Source organism: Lutjanus erythropterus, chromosome 1, assembly GCF_056507025.1.
Source record: "Lutjanus erythropterus isolate fLutEry1 chromosome 1, fLutEry1.hap2, whole genome shotgun sequence".
NCBI classification, from domain to species: Eukaryota; Metazoa; Chordata; class Actinopteri; order Lutjaniformes; family Lutjanidae; genus Lutjanus; species Lutjanus erythropterus.
The window spans coordinates 23,669,423-23,686,368 of NC_139317.1; the positions used below are offsets into that span (position 1 = coordinate 23,669,423).

At 41.0% G+C, this 16,946-nt stretch overlaps 2 long non-coding RNA genes across 2 annotated transcripts in view; one reads left to right on the forward strand and one right to left on the reverse strand.

Moving 5' to 3' along the window:
• LOC146332925 (uncharacterized) overlaps nucleotides 1–16,946 on the reverse strand; it is a 58,448-nt gene that overhangs the window by 16,081 nt on the left and 25,421 nt on the right. The window contains exon 2 of the long non-coding RNA XR_014771291.1: nucleotides 15,351–15,425. This is a non-coding gene — a long non-coding RNA (uncharacterized LOC146332925). The remainder of the gene's footprint in view (nucleotides 1–15,350; nucleotides 15,426–16,946) is intronic.
• On the forward strand, nucleotides 9,978–12,362 carry LOC146332926 (uncharacterized). The gene is made up of 2 exons (XR_014771290.1): nucleotides 9,978–10,369; nucleotides 10,742–12,362. It is a non-coding gene; the product is annotated as an uncharacterized LOC146332926 (long non-coding RNA).

Consider the following 16,946-nt stretch of genomic DNA (forward strand, 5'->3'; position numbering starts at 1 on the left):
AGTCCAGACAAAACAAGGGGCATTCGCAGGGAGGTAGCGGAGCAGTCTTGTTGTTGTGGCCTCCTTAACATCAAATGCTATCTGGATCCAAGAAGCAGCCCTCCCTATCTCCAGCTGCTTCCTCTATATACTCTGTGATGTATGTCTCGCTTGCGCTCTCTGCATGGGAATTCCAGAGTGACATTATTACTATGATGAAAACAGACCCTATAAATACTGAGCACTATGATGAATATAACAGCGATTATGGGGGCAGCGATAATTAGATCAGGAAAGAAAGAGAGCAACTCATTGAAGTTTGCTCTGTTTTTGTGTTTGGGAATTCCTTTCAACTGTGTGTCTTAATGTATGAAGAATTACAGAGGCATCGGTGGTGTGGTAATCATCTGGGTCTCTAGGAGGGCCTCCTGGGACCTTTTCAGTGATCCTCTCTCCTGTTTCAGCTCTCGGCTCCCTCTTACATCTCTGTAAAAGCCACCCTGCTGTCTGTTTTTTTAATGATGATTTGGCCAACAAACAATTAATAAGCTGCCCCACAGATGCCTGTTAAAAATGAAATAGCAGGAACTATGGAGTGCTCCTGAATGGGACCATCCGGCAGCACCGCCTGCTATCTTTCCATCCAGTTTTGCTCGACAGGTTTTTACCCTCGTCAGCAGCCCTCTAACCCACCCAGGCCCAGCTTAGATCTTTAAGTCCTAAGACTACAGCTTTAACAACACCCTGACCTGAGCCCCTGTCCAAATCCCAACTGTACAGCAGCCATCCCACTAGCTGATTGCGTCAGAAAGATTCCACAGCCATGGCCTCTGTTTTTTCATACTTGTGGGAAAATAGCAGTTCATGTTTCCTTGGATGCTTCACACATTCCTCACCCTGTCTTCACATTGCGGGGCCCCAGAGACTGGGTAGGGCCAGAGCCACTCAAGAGGAGGTGCTTGGCAGATAAGAGGTGTGGCTAAATGAAAAAGGAAGGCAATTTTTTATTGTTTATTTAGGAGGGAGTTGCTAGGCGATGTGAACTCAAAAAGGCACTAATTGCATTTCCCTGAGTTTGATGAGTATAACAGAACTTGGACAGAAACTTTCCAGCTCATTTAACCTCTCAGAACACAGCTGGGAATTATAGATAACAGAACATCTGGAAGTCACAAAAATACTTCTCTAGCGTCTAATCCAGACTAATTCAAAAGTCACCACATCCTGCAATGAACGACATCCCAAAGCTAACTCGGTGACAGCTCCAATATTTCAAATATTGTTGTAAAAAAAAAAAAAAAAAAAAAAAAAAAAAAGGTAGCCATGTCTGAATGGCATTCCAGTTATTTGGGCAAAAGTTCAAGCATACTAGCTCATGCAACATCTTTTGCTCAAATTTCATCATTTAACTGAAATGGGAAAGTCATGGAAAAGTACCTAAAACCCCTCCAGGCCTTACACAAACTAATATGCGTTTCCACTGTAGATTATGACTTTGTGCCACATATGTTCACATATTCCATTATTGTTCAACATACAGTACATGATGGATGTTCCCAGTGGTAGAGGAAGTATTCAATCCTTTTACTTTAGTAAAAGTAAGTAAAAGCTTGTAGTATCATCAGCAAAATGTACTTAAAGTATAAAAAGTAAAAGTACTCAAGACAGAAAAATGCCTTGAGAGTGTATAAAGTATATTCAATGATATACCATCTGTGGTGGAGGAAGTGTTCATATACAGTATATCCAATGATACACTATATAATATTATCTCTTATAACTCATGCATGAATGTTTCAGTAGAATTTTGTTGAGTTGGACCTAATTTTTGTCTTTTTTATGTAGAGCGGCAACAAGAGGCAAATCATCAAATTTGACAAAGTGAAAATGTGAAATGTTTGTCATTTTTGCATAATGAATCTATTATCATAAGAGTCACTGATTAATTTTTGGATAACTGACCAAAAAACTAACTGATTACCATCTAATCATGTAAGCTATATCATTTGGTAGGTACTTCTTTTACACCGTATTTTAAGTTCCTCATGTTTTGTGTATGTAAAATCCTAAATGCACAATATGTACATTTTGCTGCTAGGGGTTTCTCACATTAAAACAATAACAAAATACCCAGTTTTATGACACTGTTGCTGAACATTTGGGATAACGTAAGTACACAACTCAACAAATAGTATGACATATGTCTAGCATTTTATTTATTTTAGTGTGGAAAAGTTATATAGAGTATTATGGCTGTAAGTACAGTACTTGAGTAAGTGTATTTAGTTACATTCCACCACTGGATGTTCCGACATATAAACAAAACAAGTATTTCAAACACTACATCCACTAGATTCATCATGTAATGCAACTCACAGCATACAGAGAGACGGATACACAAACAGAGCTTCCTCCATTTGGCCACATTCAAGTTTGGTCTCATCCCAAATTCCTGACCTCAAAATTTCAAGACAAAGGTAGTTAGTCGTGATTTATGCATGCTTCAGCTTAGGATGAAGAGAGCAGGACACAGTAGCAAAGCAATTAATTTTGATGCTGAAAACATTATTAATGGTAATGTTTAAAACATCAAAGCCTCGGCTGACAGAGACACAGCATCTCCACTCTGACAAGATGGAACAGATGAGCTCACTTGAGTCAGTCAAGGTGAGGCATGGGGGAAAATGTAATTTGTCTCTCCATTGATTTTCATTGAGATTTCCTGTAGAAGCTGTGGTTCAGAGCAGGTTAAAGTCATGTACCTATAGTGTACCTACAGTGGTAGGACAGGCCACCATATTTCTATTCTCTGTCACTGGCTTGTGCATCTGTGTACATGCATCATGCTTTGGTTAGATGAGCATTTTAGTTTGCTGCCTTTGTGAGGTGAAATTGCACACTTATGTTGCATGAAAAGTAGGGGGAAAGTAGGACCAGCAGGTAGGGAGATAACAAATAGATGTAGGATGGCCTGGGTTGCAGTAGTGGGGCACAGAAACCTCACTTTCACCAGGACATCTCCATGTTCATGTGATCTTGGCACTGTCATAATAAAAATTAAGAATTTGCTGTTTAAGTAATGTTACATGCTGTACGTGCTGGTTTCCTGTCTTTTAAAGTAGCTAGCATGGCTGAGAGTAAACTATATATATATTTTCTGATCAACTGTAATCAATCAAGGTGGATAAACACCTCATGTACTATGAATTCTTCACAATAAAAGTCCCTTTGTTATTTTGTTATCTAAAAGGTTTTATTATGTAGCGGCAAAATCAGGAAATGTTGAAGCTGAGAGCGGACATGAAACAGTAAAATAAAGCAGATAGCTGAAAGTACAAACAGCAACACAGTACAGAAACTTAACCTTAACCCACAGAGATTCATTTAGAAGCTACAAAAGTACTGAGAGCTGACCAGAGACTTTGAAAAACTTCTCTCTCTGCTCTCCTGCAGACACAAGAGCTGAGTCTCAGGTTTCCAGCATACATCTGAATAAAAAACTCATCTATTGGCAATAGGAAAAGAGTCTACTGCCTATTTTTAGCAGGTTTACACACTTAATATACTCACTAATTTTGGTGTAAATACAGTGAAAGAGATTTCAGATGGCATGGGTTACAGCGTTGAGATGCAAAACCATCTTTGTTTGTGTTTGTTTGCGCTTGGCATTGTCATGAAGGTAAGTAAGGCAGTTGTTGTTTCAGTAACTTTACTCAACGTGCTGGTATTCTGCCTTCTGAAGTAGCAAGCATGAACATTATATCCATGGATGTAGTAGGGACTAAACCCAGGTGAAACTGAAGTTTATTTAGCTCTTTGAATTGAGGCTGAGAGTTCATGTATTTTCAGATCTGTATCAATCAGTCGGGCAAGTTTACCCACAGGTTATCCACCTCTGTATCTACCGCTAAACCCCTGATTATAATGTTATCAATATGTTATTCTGGATTAGTCACGCAAGCAAATAACAGACTGGGAGAACAGCAGAGACAGGTTAATCTGGTTTTGCAGGAGCCAGTAGTTGCTCTTTAGACCAGATGACTAAATTCAGCCATTAGAACTTTGAGATGAGATGTAGGGGACAACAGAGGACACAGCATCATTTGGAATGTGTGAAACTCAAGTTCATAACGACTGAGTGGGCCAGTAAAGAACCCCCTCCTCTATCTGTGTGGACTCCTCACTGTAGCTTTGGGCAAAGGGATAAAGCTTCTCTCACTCCCACATATTCATTTACCCCCCACCATCACACCAATTGAACCAGGGAGTCTGGGGGGAGCCACATTGATATTCACTACACATCTCCATCCCCCAGCCACAGCCATCCCCACTGGAAACATTATTTCATTACATATATTATGCATTCAGCATAAGGGAGTTGGTGAATGTGCAGTGTGCAGATGTGTGTGTGTGTGTGTGTGTGTGTGTGTGTGTGGGTGTGGGCGAGCTCAGATGTTTCCTTCTATGTATACATGGCTGTGACAAGCCTGTTGTAAAAAGAGTTTTAAAGAGGGTGTAAAAAGATATAACACCTCAGGGGTCCAGTGTTAATGGTACTAAGTTTACTTTGCGAGAGAGAAGAAAAAATATTTATTTCGTACTGCTTTGTGTCAACATTAGAAAAGAGATTTTGCAATTTTTACAATGTAGAGGGACAAAGTTTCCTGCAGAGTTTTGCATGAATTTTCTCAGTTCATTTGAGTGTGTGTGCATCCACATGTGAATGTGCACGGACTGTCATGCAGAGCAGCAGATAAAGAGATACACAGAGAAACAGAGAAAAGAGACCAAAAAAGAGATGTAGATAGAGACAAACAGACAGACAGATCTTTCATATGGCCTGCCGCTCTTTGGGCCCTGGTCCAGATGTCACCAGAACAGTTTTTATTTGTTAATGTCTTGTTTTAAAAGCCCTCTTAAAAGCGCCTGCTGCCTTTCCCTTAAGTCTTTAAGTGGCTCCACACACAAGACACTCTTGTCTGATCCGAACTGGAATCAATTTGGAAAAGAAACCATTTCACCTCTGATTAAGCACTGCTCTGTCTCTGCTGTGGCATGCTGACCTTTCCAGAGGTCTGTCTTGTGCTGCTAGGAGGGGCCAGCCAGATGATATGCTGGGCTAATTAGATTGATTGACGTCAGAAGGCTGGGCCTGCGAGTGGCTTGTATTTGAACCCTCAGCCATTTGTCAGAACTCACAACCCTGTCTCTGTCAGGGGCCTTTAAAGTCTCACAACTCGAACTAGATGCCTAATTTTGTTTTTATAACTGTACCACCGCTTTCATCACGCTTTTCTCTATCTTTCTTTTGACATGCTTACATTTCCAGTCATATGAGCTTTATCTATATTTACACTATTAAAGCCTGTGTGACATACAAACAAATAAGAATAATATATATTAACAATATCATTTAAAGGAAACATATGTAAGATATTTGCTGTAGTAAATCATAAAGTGACCCTGATATGTCATCAGAGTTTAAGGAAACACATGAAGTTGAAAAAGTAGCTTCTCCAGCAACAATGCTACAGCCAGTGTGTTCTTCTTTGAAATGTCCATTCCAGTGCAGAGCATCTATTTCTGTTTTGGCTTCTGTGATTCCTCACACATTTATTCACTTTATACGCAGCTAAAATTAATACAGAATTCTGTTAAATGTTTGCTGAATGGGTTACTGCAATCCTGTCTCTAGAAATTAGGTTTGTATATTATTAAATTGGTTTCATAATTACATTGTGGTGACAAATGTAATTCTTATCTGGATTATGTTCACAGAACGTTTCTTTGGAACAATACCTCTACATAACGCACTGATTTTGCAAATAGGTGGTTGGTAGGTGTACAAAGTGCAGGACTTAAACACTAGAGTCATGGGTTCAAGTCCAGATGCCTGCAGCAAAAGTGTTTTGGTTAAGGTAAGGAAATACTATTGTTTTTGTAATTTTTAGGTAGTTTAGGCAATAAAAGCACTTTGGGTGGGGTTAGGGAAAGATCTTGATTTTGAATAGGTTTTGGCTGCAAAAACACTTCTGTCTGACTTGAATTCACTTGCAGCTGTGACTTGAGGTGAGTGCTCGCTCCCGTCAGCTGCTTGCTCGTCCACTGTGTGCTCGCATGTGCTGACACAGAGAACAGACATTTCTGCCAAACCCATCATCATTTTGGTTAAATTCTAATTTCAAAAAAGAAAAAATCACTCACACTAACATTTGAATAATGCCGTTGTCAATATGAGTGGATAGTGTATTGCAAGATTGCCTATACTGGAGGAAAACAAGATAAATACATTGTCAGTGACTTGTATGGTGTGTTAATTAACAACATGTCATCGCAATCTTAATATGCATTATGGTCAGCAGTATATTTCCTTAAAAAACATATTTGCTGGTGCAAATTAGTTGTATATAAACATAATTTCTAGGTGACAGGACTGTTTAGTGTCTGTTTATGAGTCATCATAAACCACTGATAATCTTTTTGATAGTGTAAATGTTTATAACGGTTAAATTGAGAAATATTTTACGAGAATCTGGAAAGTAGTAAGGTGACCAGTAACCAAACTCCAGGCTTAGTTTTGCATCCACAGACAATTAACTGAGATAATCAACTCAGTGTAAGATTCATCGTTGTTTGTCATTGTGAAAGTATAATATTGAACTCGTGTGGGTTCAGTGTCCCTACAACCTGCAGGATGTGTGCCTGAGCTCCAAGTCTGGGGAGGAGCAGGCAGTGGGAAACAACTCGCTCCAGTATTTTGAATTTAGATTGCAGTACTCATTTTTTAACAGTAGGATGTTCAGATATTTCACCTTTAACTTCACAGTCTGCCTTCAAGGGCAATCAAAAATGTGACACCTACCCAAAGTCTTATGATACAGTGAGGTATCAGTGAGATACTGATGTGCACGCCGCTCTTCCACCAAATTTTCCTTTGCTTCTGCATTTGCAATCACACATAAAACTTCAAATATTCAGAATTTCTGGGCATCACACCATTCATATATGTCCGGCCAGTCAGCCTCCAGTCAGCCATTTTGCCAAATTCTGTCGGCCTCGGCTCCGTTGAAATGGCTGCATCTGTGTGATCGCCACATTCAGGCTCTGTATTCCTCATCAATTTCTTCATCTCTCACCCTTTGCTATAGTTACAGCAGCGTAGTGCCTGTTCAACATCTGTATGTACCATGGGCTTGTGTAACATATAAAACATGGAAGTCCCTAGAGCTATAAAATGTTGCAAACCCAGACTGCTTTGAGCCGAGACTTCAGAGGGAAGGAGTCCACCAGAGATCAGCCCTCTGTCCAAATTCCGAGCACTTTGCCTTATACACCCAGAGAAACGTTGCCTAAAGAGAGGCCTGGTAGAGAGAAACCTCACCTCCAGTTCAAGCGGATTCCTCTGCCCTTTTATTTGCTCTCGTTTGGCTGCAGGGGGAACGTGCTCCACTCTGACCTGGGGGCACTCATCCAATCAGCTCGCTATCTGCTGCAAGAGCCTCCATAATAGTGACATTTTTCCACCTCGTCAATAAAGTGGTGAAAGCCACCCTCCACCCGCTACTTGACCATTTAACTTCTTCCTGAAAAGGCCCTTTCTTTCTGTCTGTCTCTGTGTCTGGCTGAAATCAATAAAAGCAGAGCAAGGAAAGAGGCCAATCCAGCGGCTGCATTAACTGGTGGTCTCAACTGCTGTACAAAGAGGATGGCTGGCAGAGAAAAGGATACTGGAGAGCTGGCAGCTCATTCATACGGCTGTGGGAGAAATCTACTTCTTGTCTATACATTCTACAGTATGTTGTCATCAAGTGAGGACAAGGAGATCCTGAAAATGCTGAATGAAAAAAATCTTGTGCATCTTAAGCCATAAAACAGAGTAAAAATGAAAAAAAAAATGGCAGTGTTTTCACTCAGACTGAGAGATGACAATCATATGTAAGAAAACTGACATATACATTAACAGATGTAAACTCTCTGGTCTCTAATGATCATTGCTTGCCATGACTCATTTAGCAGCTGCATTCACACATCACCACATGTCTGCAGTGATTGACATAATGGCATCAGAGTGAGAACAAAATGTCTTCCAATAAAGGAGCAGGAGGGAGAAAATGAGAGAGATGGGTTACATCTATGCCCGTGCTGAAATGAGTGCAGTGCTTTGTTTGGTTATGCTGTCTGAGCTGAAATTGATTACTGTGAGAAGCATGCACCAAAGAGCCTCTGCATTCAGATGAAATAAATAACACACTCTCTTAGAGATGGCAGGGTATGTGGGAGAAAGAACGGGAGGTGAAAAATGGGAAAGGGGAGGAGGGAAGAAACAAAGATGGATGAGGTCACAATGAATTTACAAGGGAAAAAAGCAGAGATGAAAAAGAAGGAAATGGCTAAAGGTGGGATGGGATACTGAATGACATGTCTTCAGTGTAGCGCAGCGCTGAAGAGAGACAGTCTGGAAGACATCTGGAGTAGTGGAGGATAACAGCCACACACACCACTCCCCGACCACAGACAACATGATGAGGGATTAAACTTCATTACAACATGTTATGGTAATGAATGGGCTGTGGCCAGTTCTGGATGTGTTAGAGTAATTACCACTCTCCAGCGTATGTGTGAGTGACACTTCCTACACATGTTTACAAAGCCATGTGTCTGTCTGTCTGTGCGTGCATGTGTGTGTGTGTGCATGTGTGCTGATTATTTTCCTGGGACTCCAGGTTTACTGAACTGGATGAGGCCTCAGAAAATCCAGGAGGTCCTCTCCAGAGAAGCAACTGCTGCAGCTAATTAAAAGAACGCACCATTTAAACAGCTACTGTCATATATATCATCTCCCATAATTAGCTCAGCAGCATTCTTTAATGGGAGATGGGCTGAGGCAGGCCCAGACTTTGTGGTCTGGGCCAGTGTCTGGGCATCTGGGTCTAGGGTAGGTGCCAGAAAGGGAGGGGGACAGACAAAGCCACACACCCAAGAGGGGTGAGGTTGACTCTGGGTCACAGAGGCTGCCTGGCCTTATGGCTGACAGATGTTAGTCTGGTTCAACGAGAGTTGTCATTCTGGAAAAAGTCACACCACACTGCGCTCCACGCTGCAATTATCTTCTCTGTGTACAGAAACATCTCAAACATCATCACTCAGCAAGACATAAGCAAAGGCCCCTCCCCAGATTACAGTGCCTTTGATAAACTGTGCAAGTTGCATCTGCTATCTAGTTGTACGGCACTAAAGCGTTCCAGTGTTTGAGTTAGCTGGCCTGTCAGTAGCATTCCCAAGTGGAGCAACAGTGTGTTTTAGCTGTAGACAGAGCACAGCAGCCTGCTGTGTTTGGTGTGCTGCTGCTAATGTTGCTAATGATCCCCACAATGGAGGAACACAGACTGGAGCGGAGTCCTTTCATTTATGGTAAGCTTCAAAGTGTGAGTCAAGAGGGAGGCAAGGATGAGAGCCAAGGGGAAGTCCTGTCCCCAGATGACACTACAACAGGGACATGCTGTGGCTAGGTGTTCCTCTGCACGCTGCCAGCCTATGAGCTTCTCTATATCCTGAGATCCGTTGTGTGTGTATTTATGTGTTGGTCCATGTTTGTGAAACGGAGGCAGGGTTTCTGAGGTGACGTATTCCTCACAGCGGGCATGTGGACAGGCAAGCACCAGGGTGGCGTTAAAGAGAAAGAGTGTTTTCCTGCTGAGATTGGGGAGGAAGGGGACATGAAATGACAGCGGATCATTAGACTGGGATCGCCTGCAGCTCACTAATTTATGCAAATTAATTTCTTGGCTGATGTGAAAGGAGAGGGAGCGGGTACCACCACTTGGCAAGCCGTCAACATCGAGCAGCGAAAAGGTTAAACTGCAGCACTCTGCTTTGGTGGTCTGGAAAGTTTAGCAGTGTTTAAGCCAGGGAGGGCTGTGGTGGTATACCAAGCAACAATGACAAAGAAACGCAGACTGTGCCAGCCCTCTTCCTGGCAAGGCGGGTAGATGGACGGCCAATCAGGTTCGTGCTGGCTCTCTCGTAGGCGAATGGCATGGCATGCTGGCCCTCTCGTCGCCCCGCCTCTCCTCCCCGCTGCACTGCAGCTGCCCAGAATGATTTTATAAACATTTTGCCAGTGGATCAATACCTGTATTGATCAACCATTGTGAGAGTGATCCGTCTAAAACCCAGAGCAGCCTAGAGCTCAGAGATGGGAGGAGCGAAAGAGAGAGGCTGCAGAGAGGATGGAGAAAGAGAGAGAGTCTGCAGCCACAGTGAAAGGGAGAAGAGGTACAAGGGAAGAGAAGCGAATCTGAGAGAGAGGCAGACGCAGAGCTGAAGGCAGGTGGGGAGGCAGGTTTTCGGACAACGCTGCCAGGCCACTGGGATTGGGGAGAGACCTATGGTAATTGCTTTCTCATTAAGGGAGGGAGGGTGAGGGCGACTAATGACTACTGCTTTAAGTATGCGGGTAAGTGACAGATGGAGAAATAGTGCGAAGAAATGTTTATGTGTGCAACAAAGGGGGAGATTCCCACACCTAAGGTTGCTAATGCCTGTACTAGTGTGGCCTGCTACGTAACACTGTCAGGTACATTGTTGCATGTGCATAAGTGTGCATGATTGCATGAGGTTCAAAGGGTGTGTAGTGTGAGGGGAGGTGGGGGGATGCGGATGATGACCGATTAAGATGTCCTGCACGGAAAAAAAACAATTACCCTGCTTTATTTATTACTGACTGTAATTTCTTTTTTTTTTTTTTACATGTTTTATTTAGGAAAGACTGAACGGAAGTCAAAGATGTGTAGGTTGCCTTGGTGACAACATGGGACAGAGAAGGCCCAGCACATACTGCGCTCATGAGTTCAGCTGCTACAGTAAAATCCAAAGTGGAAATTCCTGGGAAAATCTACGACCGAAAGGAATAGCTTGCATCCTGGATACAAACATCCATGGAGGAAGTAACAGGAACCTTTCTGAGTTAATCCAAGACTGATTTCAAACTGACAGATGAAAATGGCTGCAAGACAGTGGTGTCAACTGTGTGTTGCTGTTTTGAACTGGTGTGGATAAAGCTGGCTTTTGGATTTTTAACATTTTGGCAATTCATCGGATTGGATTTAATCTTATCTTACCATATTTCGAATTTTGTTGGAATCTTACTGACTGACTGGACCAATCAACAGCAGCAATGAATGTTCGATTCAAGGCCTGAAGCCAGACTGCACTGGAGGAGGAGTCAAGAGGCATTTGGGACCATCCCCCAAATGCTAAAGGGAAATCAAGTTTCCATTGATTGATTTTAAATGTGGCCTCCTCGTGCATAATTGTGGATTTAAGGGAGGATATATTCCTCCAAACTGTGGGGGAAACCTTGATGCTCATATCATGACTCTATAGTGGAGCTCTGGTGTGGGGACACTCAGAGGCCTACCCTCTACAGGTTCACTCCTCTGTGGACATTCAGCTGAGTTAAAAGAATGGACATTCTGTAACAAGGACACAAAGCATATACATACAGTTTTGTTACAAAACAACAACTGTAAAACAAATTAAACATTATTGTGCAGTAAATAATGGTGTATAAAATGTATGGCAATACATATCCTTGGCTGTGTCCGACTTCCACACTGCATTCTAATACAATAAGAATGCACACTGTAGATTTAGTACACTGTTTGGACAGTAAGTATACATGAAATCTACTACAGGAAATGATACAAGATGGTTGCCAACACACAATTGAACTGTGATTTTGGAACTGTCATTTTCAAATTAGGAGAATAACAACAAGAATAGAACATCTTTTTCTGCTTTAATTTAAATATGTAATAACTTCACTTTTTTGTGTTGTTTTGTGTTCTGAGATTTTCCTAAAACTGTCTCACCCCATCCACACACCACACTCAAACAAGACTTCTTCTGTGCACTCAAAAAGGTTTATTTCTCTTAAATTTTCCTCACAAATCTGTTAATATCTGTGTTAGTGAGCACTTATTCTTTGCCAAGATAATCCAGCCACCTGACAGGTGTGGCATATAGAGATTAAACAGCATGATCATTGAATAGATGTGCCCTGTACTGGTCACAATAAAAGGGCACTCTAAAATTTGCAGTTTAATCTTGAAAAAGACATCTAGTAAGCTTTAAACTACAAGTGTTTTTTTTTACATAGGGCTACAGATACTATTTTTTTGTTGTCAGGTGGGCAAAGTCATGACATGCTCTACTCTGCCTCTGATTGGCTCACACTCGTTAGCTTCGTTTGTTGGGTTGGTTAGGTTTAGGCAGGAGGAGTGATTGGTGAGGATTAGGGTAAGAATATCAGGGTAAACCAATCAGAGGCAAAGTAGGATAAGTCATGCAAAATGGGAGCAAAAATAAAAGTCTTGAATTTATATTTTTAGTCAGTGTATACAAGTTTGCTCTTTAAGTATATTTGGCTCTGATTCTAATGTAAGCAGACAATATTTGTTCAAAACTTGACATACTGGAAATTAATATTGTGGAATTGGAACTCATAGTCATGTACTTAAACTTCACTCAAGATAAACTTGTTAGATGAACGAAGCTCAGGTACAGTGCAAGTAATGGTAACAACAGAGACTCGGCTGGTGTTTAAGTGGGGACAGGAGGGTAAACATCACAGTGGAAGCATGATTGCATCAAAGCTGTTCAATGTACACAATGCACAGATTACGGTGCAGCAGCAGCAAACATTAATTTTTCTCATTATCATTGACTGGTGAACTACACTGAGTTTATCAGTTGCAGAAGGCTCTTTTCCAGTTCAAGGTTGAATACAGAGAAACATGAGAAAAGCCAGTTGTCTCACATCTGATCCAGATTCATGAAACCCTGATCAGATATGGAACAACAAATTTACTCAATATGTGATCATCATAGGATCCAAATATAGATAAAGTGCAGTGTTATTCAGGAAAATACTAACAAAATATTACATTAATTAAAGAAAAACTTCATAGTTTATTGCTAAAAATCTCTCTAAACTGTGAATCAAAGGGCTAAAAAAAAGGTAATCTCTTTGCCTGTCTATGTCACTGTAATCTAACATAGAGTCCTGCACTGGGTCTGGTGCCCACAGGTACCCTCCAGGTAGCCCGTAAAAAGTTGTGTAACAGGTTAAAAACATAATACAAAAACAATAATATAACATGTACAATACAATGACATGTTTTTTTACCTGCAGAAATCAGAAATGAAAATGATTGTGCGATGCTTTTAACATTAAAATCAGCCGGGAGGATTTTACAGTGAAAACCTATGACACAACCTTTTGACCCAACATCCTGCCAAACAGTGTGACGGCACTGTTTGATCTGACAGCAATGTAGGCTGTCTGATATCTAAAATGACAAAAAAAAAATAAAAAAATAAAAAATAGCCAACAGAAAATTGTGGACAACACATCATCAAAGGTCAAGCCAGACATTTGGAAGAAATATGGTGTGATCAGAGACTGTGAGAATAAAGTTGTTAGTGGCTTTACAGCTTGTAAAAAGTGCCAAAAAGTATTAGCTTTTGATAGTCGCAAGCTACGCATGTTGTCGTTGAGAAAACACATTGACAGCCGTGCTCATCTTTGCAGATGCGGGCGAGTCTGGGTTTGCAAAATTGGACCTGCGCATGACTCCTTAACTAGCATTAATCAAAGAAAAACATTCACAGTATAAGTAATGCTTATAAACTGTGCACTACCTGCAATGCCTACTCTGTGCCCTAAATCAGTTTGTGCCATAAACAAACCAAGCGGAAGTCTTGCAAAATTCAAGCCAATGGCTCATATGATAAAATAGCCGGTTGGGCTTTACAAAACAATGTTTTTATTTTTTATTTTTTTATGTTATGTGTGTGTGTGTGCATGTGTGTATTATTTACAGTAAGTATATGCGGTCAATATGGTATAGAGAAATAGACCCATTATTTTTTATTATTATGACAAATAACTAAAAGGCTACATAGTATTAAACACTAATAATACACTTCCTTTCCTTTTTTTTAACAAATATCAATGCCTCACTATTGTCTATATCAGTGTAATTTCACTGTTAAGTGTTATCACCTCACACAAAGACTTAATTCATGTGCTATCAAAGCCACAGTGAGACACTGAATCATTTTCTTGTTTCCTTTCATCCTTTTTGTTTGATTCCTACTCTCAAAAACAAACCCTTGGATGAGTGCCAAGTCATAAATTAGGATCTTCATTAGACACATCAAATCTAAATTACTTTTCAATTAACAGGCCAGTCAACCTGAACTAATCAACCAATTAGGCCGTGTGTGTTCACAGAAAAGCTAACAAAAGCACATGAGTCCCCTGGGAAAGCAGCAAAACACTGCAGAAGAAGAGTGACAGTGCAAATGAGAAGCTACTGGTTTAGGAGAGAAAGGGAGGATCAGAAAGTGGCAGAGGATGCATGTGACACAGAGATCACATCACCATTCACCCCTGTCACTTTTTTGGAAAATGAAACTTAGAAATAAGAATTAATTACAGCTGAACAAAGTGTGAAAGAACAGATTTTCAGGAGAAAGTGAGAGACAAAAGAATTTGTACAAGCTTTGATCAGTTTACATTGTTTAATGGGTATCAGGTTACTATTTGTGTGTAATATCTTTATGCTAATTGAAACGCATAGTATTCTTCTGATCCTACCTTATTAATTGCTCCAAAACTTACATTACAACATTACATTTCTACAAATCATGATGTGGAACAAAATAAAAGTTTTATATTTACATTATATTATTCTGCAGATGGAATACGAAGGTACTGTTCTGACTCTCGTTGTGCAGAACACAATGTCACACTTACCAATCCTGAATGAAAACTAGCTAGAAATGCTGTCACATAATATTTGTGACCAATATCTTGATACTAGTGAGTTTTGATTGAAAGGCATATTATTCTTCTGATGATACCTTATATTGTGTTATAGCATCAGTTGGCACTGCTGCAAACTAAATAAATGATCAGAAACTCTAAACCTTAATTTGATTGGGGAAAATGTAAAAAACAGGTACTTCATAATTTTCATGATATGGAGCGACATAAAAGTTTTATATTTATATGTATTATACAGAATATGATGGCGTGCAGTGACTGTGCTGCCTGGGTCTCATTGTGCTGAACACAATTTCACATTTACCAACTCTGAATGAAAACTAGTTGGAAACGCCATCACATAATGTTTGAAAAGTAATATTCAGAAAGTAGAAAGAATTTGTTGTATTCTCCCTGTCACTCATCTGCAGTTCATGGCACTCATCTTTGGCGAGTGCTGTGGCAGAGTGAAAGGCTTTGTGATGTCCCATTCAGTGTGGTGCAGCAGGGGCTGCTGGGACGTCTGTGTTGAACATACCTTTGGGCCACAGGAGATCTGATAGGCAGCACGGGCTGTTCAAAACGCCTTCTTCACACACAGACAGAATGCAACCTAAGAAGGAAACAAACACACACATGATATACACACACTTATATCCATACGTACAGAGTAATGGATAAAATGAATTTTTATTCAGGATAACTGAATAAATATGAAAATGAAAATTCCTTAATAAATGGTTTACAAAGCATATACAAACATTATCTGAATGTTAACAGTAAAATAATTATTAAGTAAAGGTTAAATAACTATCCATTTATCATTTATTAATGATGGTTAATATGAAGTGTTACCACAAAAAAAGATACAGAGTTCTTAGATGTGTGTGTGTGTTTTTTTAATTATGACCAAAGACATATGGAGAGGGACATTTATACCCCTTGCAGCCCTCACATCTGAAGGTCTGAGATCTGATGGTGCTCCAGTACAGGCCAAAGGGGGTTGTAAAGAGGAGAACACCATTATTGTACCAGTAAATGTCAGAACAACCCCATCTAATTGTGCCATTACTAATTCATGTTTATTAATGCAGTGATGTATGATGGCTCTACACACAGACGGAGCTTGTCTGTGCCTGTCATGTACGGCTTATTCTTCGCTGGTGAGGGCTGCAGGGACTTTGTTCGGGCTGTGGTGGGTGTGGGGCATATGGCGCATGTAGTGACAGTGCCAAGTGGTGTGTGACTTTAACATGAAGGCAGAGAGGGGGCGAGGGAGTTGACTGATGGTGCCGGTGTCTTCTGCTGGCCCTGTGCCAGGGCCCCTGGTCCCCAGTGCCCCAGCCCCTCACTACCCCAGAGCCTCTGGGCAAGTACCACAGTTATTGTTTTCACTGCCAAGCAATTAGCGGCACTTAAGATTTATTTAGTCATGCTCTAATGTGTGGTAATTAGCTTGGGGCCCAAACAAGCCCCTCCATCCCATCACCTTGTCGTTCACATCAGAGCAATGCATCAGCAGGAGACAGTGAGGGAATGTGAGGTACAGTGGGTGGGATCGTGGGTGGAGGGGGAGGTGGAGCACAGCTAGAAGGATTACAAGAGCACCAGCCCAGCTCTCTGGATCAGCACTTTTTAAGAGATCTTCAGGGGCCTGTTGGCTGAACGCAGAGCAGGAGGAAAGGGCAAATACAGCCCAGTTACACTTTTATAGAATGCTTTGTGGAAAAACACCCCTGACACACACCTCGGCCTGGCAGCTCGGTTTGTCATACGGCCCAGGGGGCTCCGCTGGCCTATCACATGACCACTGTAATGACCTTAAAGGGCAGCCTCCTCAACAAGCTCAGGCCACTCCCACTGGCTGGACTGCTCTTTGGGAAATGCAGTTTGGGTCACTGCATAATGTGTGATGCATTTGGCCCTCAGGCTGGAATAATAATAATAAAAAAAACAATGTAGAAACCAGGCCAAAGAGATTATGCAAAAGCTGCCAAGCAAGGTAAAACAAAACAAAAAAGTCACAGATGAATAGAATCTCCACTGCTACAGAATATAATCACACAACATGTGAATGTGCACGTTATGTCATAAATGTGTTGTAGGTGTCAGGGACAGAGTTTGTGTGATTAGA